Raw genomic sequence first — 6,907 nt, 5'->3', positions numbered from 1 at the left:
CACCATGCAAGCTGAAGGAGGGGGAATCACTCCCTGAAATTTCATTGGTTGGGATAAGGAATTGAGGAACCATGGCTGAATAAAAAAAGTCGGGCAGGAGTATGAGCAGACAAAAGGAAGGGCTGGTGAGACAGACAAAGAAGCAAGCAGTGAGTGGTAGACATGGCAATAAGGGATCACAGAAATGGTGAGGCAAGTTTAATTCACAGTAGGGTTACATGACTGGAGTAGAATGTGGTTCCTATAGGTATTTGTATGAACTCGAGGACCATGGGACTGGTGTGAACCAATTTAATGATTTGGTTGCAACAGGGTTCATTCACAGGGTGAGCACAAAGGATTGTTGTTAAGCTAAGCTCAGAGCATAACTTACTTTCTGGGGTTTAATTCTTGAAAACAGGGTGACTCCTAATAGTAAAAAGAGAGGAATGAAAAGAGAGGAGGTAGCCTTGGCATGAGGATCCTGTTTAGCTATTAACTTTAGGTAATTGTCAAATTAAACATTTTCATCAATAAAAGAAGGAAAAGATGAGTTATACATGTAATTTTTTTTCTTTAAAGGCAACAAACCCTCCCCACTACCACCAAAGACTAAATTAAAAATTCTGAAAATAAAGAAATCCATTAAATAGGATAGGAATAAATAGACCTTTCCTTCATATGATAAAAAGTATTTTGAAGATATGATGGAACACACCTTTAATTCTTGCTACTTTCTTTAAAATTTTTTTTAAAATTTAATGTATTGAATTATTTAAAACAAAGCAAAAACAAAAAAATTGTCATGTGTACAGGAAATCATGAGTATTCAAAATATATAATAATAAATTTCCATTTCAAGAAAGTATATATTATAATAAAAAGTATTCATAATTATCCATTTTTTCTTTACTTCCTAGTAGGTTTTCTTTTCTTCTCTTTTGTGAACTTTTTACTTTATTCTTTTTCCCCCCATTCCTCCTTTTCACCTCCTCAAGCAGCCTGTAGTTAAGCATGGATATGTTTATGTCACACACACACACACACACACACACACACACACTCATCAGTTACATATACACAAATATACATACCCATAAATACATGCACTCACTTATATTTACATACTCATATATACACACATCTAAAACAATATTAATAGGTTGACATATAATGTAGATTTCTCTCTTGATTGAATCTTTTTTCAGTTTGACTAAGATCCCTACATTTTTGTTTAATAAATTGTATTATTGATCATTGCTATTATGTTTGTGTATATCTCTTTTTTTCTATCCCTGCTAACTCTTCTTCTTTACCTCTGTGTGGGATGGGTGCAAGACCCCTTCCCCAAATTAACTAATCAGAGACATCATCAGGTACAAAGAGAAAGCATTTATTTAGTCCCTGCAGGGAGAGGCCCAGACACACACCTGGCAACCATCCCAGCTCCCACCATGTGCTTCCGGAACCTGACCAGTTTCTGGCTTGTCAGGGATTTAAAAAGCATAAGACCCAAACCTTTTCATTGGATAGACTAAAAGGATGTAACCATCATTGACCAATGGTCACCAATGTTGTCTGCTTCCCACAGGTCACTTCACTTCTGGAGGGTCTGATCATCATGAGACCATGTGATTTCCTGAAACCCAGGGTTCAAGACCTCATCTTCTGGATCCTGGGATCATGTGACTTAGTCTCAAACTGAGAAAACTTCATCCAATCAGTCCCATTCACTTTTAGCTGTTAACTTGCCTTATTAATTAATATCCCTGCTAGCACTCCACTCTCCACTATAAATCCTCTCTTAGCTCATTCCCCTTAATCTATATTCCTATTCCCACTGCCTTAAATTAACACACTCTTCTATATTCTACTTTATCCTATTCCTTCACCCTTTCTTATAGATTTCGGAGGGTGCTATATATCCTTCATGGGATTATACACACACACACACACACACACACACACACACACTGTTTTCTGTTTAACTCATTCCAGATATGAGTAGGTTTTCAGAACTACCAGCCCTCCTTCCTGATCTAATGCCTGTGTCAGTTCTTCCCCTGCACCTTATTTTATAGTGTAATTATTCTTTTTACCTTTTTCTAGATGATTTTGCTTTTTAGAGTCACATCATACTCAGCTCTGCCCCAACCTTTCTTTTAGACTATCCAATTACTGATGCCAATTTTAGACATACAGGTTATATTTCTACATATAAAAAATAAACAATTTGTCCTTGTTTGGTCCCTTGAAATTGTTTTTTTTTTTTTTATGTTGACTCTTCTATGTCACATTTTCTATTGAGTTTAGGTTTGATTGAGACAAAACCCTGAAAACATTGGATGTCCTTTATTTTTTTCATTCAACATTATGCTTAATTTTGCTGGATATAATATTTCTGGCCACAGGCCTAGTTCTTTTGGTTATTAATATATAAATTCCAGGACCTGTGAGTATTTTATTGCAGCTGCTGATAAAACTTGTACAAACATTTAGGTCCAGCAATTTTGAATTGTTTCTGTTTGTTTCTTATAAAACTTTCTCTTTGATCTGGATGTTTAGAAATTCAACAATAATATTCCTATTTGTTTTTCTTGTAAAAATTCTTTGGGGTAGTGATCAGTAGATTTTTTTTTTCTATTTCTACTTTTCCCTCTTGTTCTATCACTTCAGGATAATTTTCTTTAATTATTTCTTGTATCATTGTGTCAAGGTTCTTTTTTTGGGTCATAGCTTTCAGGTTGTCCAATTATTTTCATGTTTTATCTTTTCGTTTTTCTTACAAGATATTTCACATTCTCCTCTACTTTTTCATTCTTTTTGTTTTGCTTTGTTATTTTTTTGATCGCTTTTAGCTTCACTGGCTTCCCCTTGCCTAATTTTAAGTTTCAAAGAATCATTTTTTTCTTTAAGACTGATCTCCTTTTTAAGTTGGTTAACTTTCTTTTCATATTCATCATCATGTTTTTCTTGGATTTAGTTTTTTCTTATTTTCTCTCACTTGATTTTTAAAATCTTTTTTGAGTACTATAAATTCTTTCTGGGAAGGTAGTCATTTAATATTATTCTTTGAGGTAAGAGAGACTTTTTTTTTTTTAATGAAATTCTGTTTCCCTATATTCCCACAATTTTCTATGATAGGTCTTTCCCCTTTGCCTGTTCATTTTTTTTTAAATGAGAATTTATTAATATAACTACATCTAATCTTAGGATGAGCAGGAATGGTGCCTCTGGCTTCACTTCAATTCTCCCTTTGGGCCTGGAACCCCAAACCAAGAACTTCACTCTCGTATAAGCGCCCATAACCATTAGCTTCCCTGCCCCACTGCTTATGCACTCACTGGGTGTGAGTTCCTTTTCTCCCTGGGGGTGGCATCTAAGTAGCATAACTGGGCCTGGCATTTCTAATTAGTCTAGGTTCCCTCAATCTTTCCAGACTCAGACCCCCAACTTTACACGCTGTTGGAAAGGTGAAAGTTCCTATAATTTAGTCTGAGGCTACCTCCAACCCCTAGTAGTCTCAGAGCTCCCTGCTTGCTATTTTTGTGGAGTATCCTGGAGGTGTTTACACTTTACCCAGGTTAAATCTTGGACCTTCCAGTTTTCTTGGGTTATCTAGGAGGACCCCTGTTCTGCCCCAAGTCTTTATTCTTCTAGTCTATGTTTACCCGGAGGAATAAATGTATTTTGTTTGTAGGGAAAATACTGGAGAGCTTGGAATGTTCCAACCTACTCTACCATCTTCCCCCATACATTAATTTCTAACATACATTAAAATCTAACTTTTCTTCATAGCAGCATTTTTCTTAAGAAAATTCCAAAAAAATTGGCATTTTTCATCATTATGATTTTCTTTAACATTTTTTTTAATTTTATTTTTTATTATAGCTTTTTATATACAAATTATATGCATGGGGTAATTTTTCAACAATGATCCTTGTAAAACCTTCTGTTCCAACTTTTCCCCTCTTTCCCCCACCCCTTCCCCTAGATGGCAGGTAGTCGATACATGTTAAATGTAATATACTTATTTTTTAAGTGTTTTTGTGTTTTGATCCACTCATTCAAGATGTACAACCCTCCAACCCAATATTGTTTGGTGTTAACTTTTGAAATGGTTTTGATGGCATGAATAAGACTAGGTCTTTGGTAGTTAAGTGGGCCATACAGAGTGTCATTACAGGAGAGGGCCTGAATTACTACCTACAGTATATTGTATACTTTTTGAGGCAAGTAAAGAGGAACATTGACAGAATTATCTTGTTCTTAAGTAGGCCCTTTAGTAGTCCTTACATGGGTCTTTGTTGAAGTTGAATTCCCTGTCAAATTCCTTCCACTGACAACATTACCATGACTCTACAGTTACTGCATCCAATCAGAAGGCCAAGCTATAGATGTCAGCCACTGAGATTAGTTTTCTCCTATGAAGAGGGTACCCCATTTCTTAGCGAATTCCTTTTAGGCTTTTAGCCTAAAGTGTCACAATGGCGATACATTTAGATTCCTGGTGTCTTCCTCCTTGTCAATGACGAGTTCTGCTAAGGAACTTAACCCACCTTTTTCCTCTTGTTCATTGTTAATGCCTCTTTTCGAACTTAGCTCCCTGCAAACAGCATAATAAAATCTTTGCCTTTTGATTGGAGATGGCCTAAGCCTACAGATTCTTTAGAAACATTTCATAGAGATTAGCACTTGTCACCTTTACTGAGAAGAACAAAAATGCCATCTGGGAAGTTCTTTTTAAGGAGGGAGTAAGGCTGTCCACATGCTGGAACACCCTGAGTTGGCAGACAAGAAATCTCCGTTATGAAGGCTATGTAGTTTCTAAATTCTCTGGGCTATGTTAAGAAGCCCTTTGCATGGAGGCATTTCTACGGGTACCTCAGCAAAGAGGCATTCGGTGCCTCTGGGATTACCTCCACCTGCCCTGAGATTGTGCCTGCCACACTCTGCAGAAGTCATCCTGAGACATGAAGGCCAAGACCTGAAGATCCTGCCGGGCAGGAAGCTGTCAGAGACACAGAAGTGCTGACAAGAAGGCTGAGGCTGGGGCTGGGTCATCAACAGAATTCCAGTTTTGAGGGGTATTTGGTTGTGGATGTAGTCAATAAAAACTGTAGAGATGTGTTTCTTATTAAATAAAATTTGGGGAAAAAAACAAACATTTTATGACATCGGGCTGAAATCTCAATGCATTTTTTAGGTTCAAACCTTGCATCACATCAGTTCAAGCAATTCTAAGAATTTCCATTTGATCTTAGCTTAAATTTAGCCAAAAAGAGTTCAAAATATTCTTTTCTTGCAATGATCTGTTCTCTGAAATCTTCCTGAATGACTCAAATAGATCTGAGGATGTCTCAGACTTGGGTAGGATTGAATTTTCTTGTCCAGTTTTAATGGCACTCCCAAGGATTTGCTTTTGCTTCCTTATTAATCTTGTGTTTCAGAAGCCACATCCAATGCTCCTCCCAATGCTTTCTACCCACAGGCTGGACCTAGGCTTCTGTGACTCCTTCCTCTATTTCAAAAGTACCTATTTGCACTGACAGAATTATTATTCTCCCTTTGATGGGGTGACTAAGACTCCAGCAAAAGGCCATGTCCCCACTAGCAACCCAGTGTCTAAGTGGCCCATAGGGAGGGAAGGGGAGAAGCATTAACAAGATTATCTTGTCTTTAATGGGTCTTTGTGGCAATGGGCCCTTGTTGAATTCCTTGCATTAACAGAATTATAGTGACCCCACAGTGACTGTTTACAATCAGGAATTCAGGTTATAGATGTCACACACTCCTCCTTATATTGTATATAACTTTCTGGAGCAAGACACTACTATGCTAACTTTGCCTTTGAGTCTTTTTCCTTGTTAATTTTGAGTTCATTAGGAACTTTGCTCAACTTATGGCTTCTTTCTTCTGGTTAATTATCAATTCCAGGGAATTTTAGTCACTAAACATCATAATAAAGCTTTTGTCTCTTGTTAGAAATATGCTACAAAAATATGAAGGACTCAGGAGTGTATGAAGTAAGTTGTTTATTTACAGTTCTTCCACAAAATGGATGATCTCACTGGGGGCACCAGGATCCACCTGGGCAGATCCATGCTTATAGCCTTTTATTTCCTATCCTGAAGCCAAGGTCCCTTCCTCATTGCCCCAGTTAGCTAGGAATGAGGAAATTAACATATTTCTTGATCCTTCTATCACATATTCCTCCTTGTCGTGTTTCCCCTTCCTCATCATACAATTCATGTTCATAAAAGGTCTGAATATTACTCCTTTTTGGAGGAGAGGTTAATGTTAATTAACTTATTAAGCAAGTGTACTCAGTGCTTGCAGTTATTTTTCACCTTGTTTTGAGTGTGATTTTTAAAAATCAGTTTATCGGCTCATCTTGTTTTGTACAATTTACTCAGCTGACATGACCCTTCTCTCAGTCTTTGTCCTATATGGAAATATAATTTATAAGCTGCTTACACTTTTGACTGGAAAATGGCCTGAATCTGTGAATTCTTTCTGAATTACTCATGATTTCTTGTATCTTTTCCATCAAGTCACAATTGTCCTTGCCTTCTGCAAAAAGTTTACTAATTAATTGCCCACACTGGTTGTCATGTAGCAGGGAAGGCTTATAGCTAAATGTTGAAACTATTCTAGTAGGGTTCTACTCCAAAGGCAGGATCTAATTTCCCCTAACATAGGCTTGGTATAGGATATGGCAGTCCCAGGGTTGGGGGAGGAGTGGTGGATACAAATACAATCTATCAAACCCATTATTCTTTATGAAATTCATCTCCTTTATCCCTTCCTACGTAGATCCTTATGGAGGAGCTGGCTGCATTGCCATCTTCATGTCTCCACGTATAAATAAGTCCTCATTTTAGCAATTTAAAAAGGAGAAAAGGGCAATCTTCATGGAGTGGATACT

The 6,907-nt window shown here is 37.0% G+C and overlaps 1 pseudogene; it reads left to right on the top strand.

Moving 5' to 3' along the window:
• Window positions 1–218: 218 nt before the first annotated feature.
• On the top strand, window positions 219–5,093 carry LOC141543929 (small ribosomal subunit protein eS10 pseudogene; annotated as a pseudogene).
• Window positions 5,094–6,907: the final 1,814 nt, after the last annotated feature.

Source organism: Sminthopsis crassicaudata, chromosome 5, assembly GCF_048593235.1.
Source record: "Sminthopsis crassicaudata isolate SCR6 chromosome 5, ASM4859323v1, whole genome shotgun sequence".
Classification (NCBI taxonomy): domain Eukaryota; kingdom Metazoa; phylum Chordata; class Mammalia; order Dasyuromorphia; family Dasyuridae; genus Sminthopsis; species Sminthopsis crassicaudata.
This window is presented reverse-complemented; position numbering and strand designations above follow the sequence as displayed.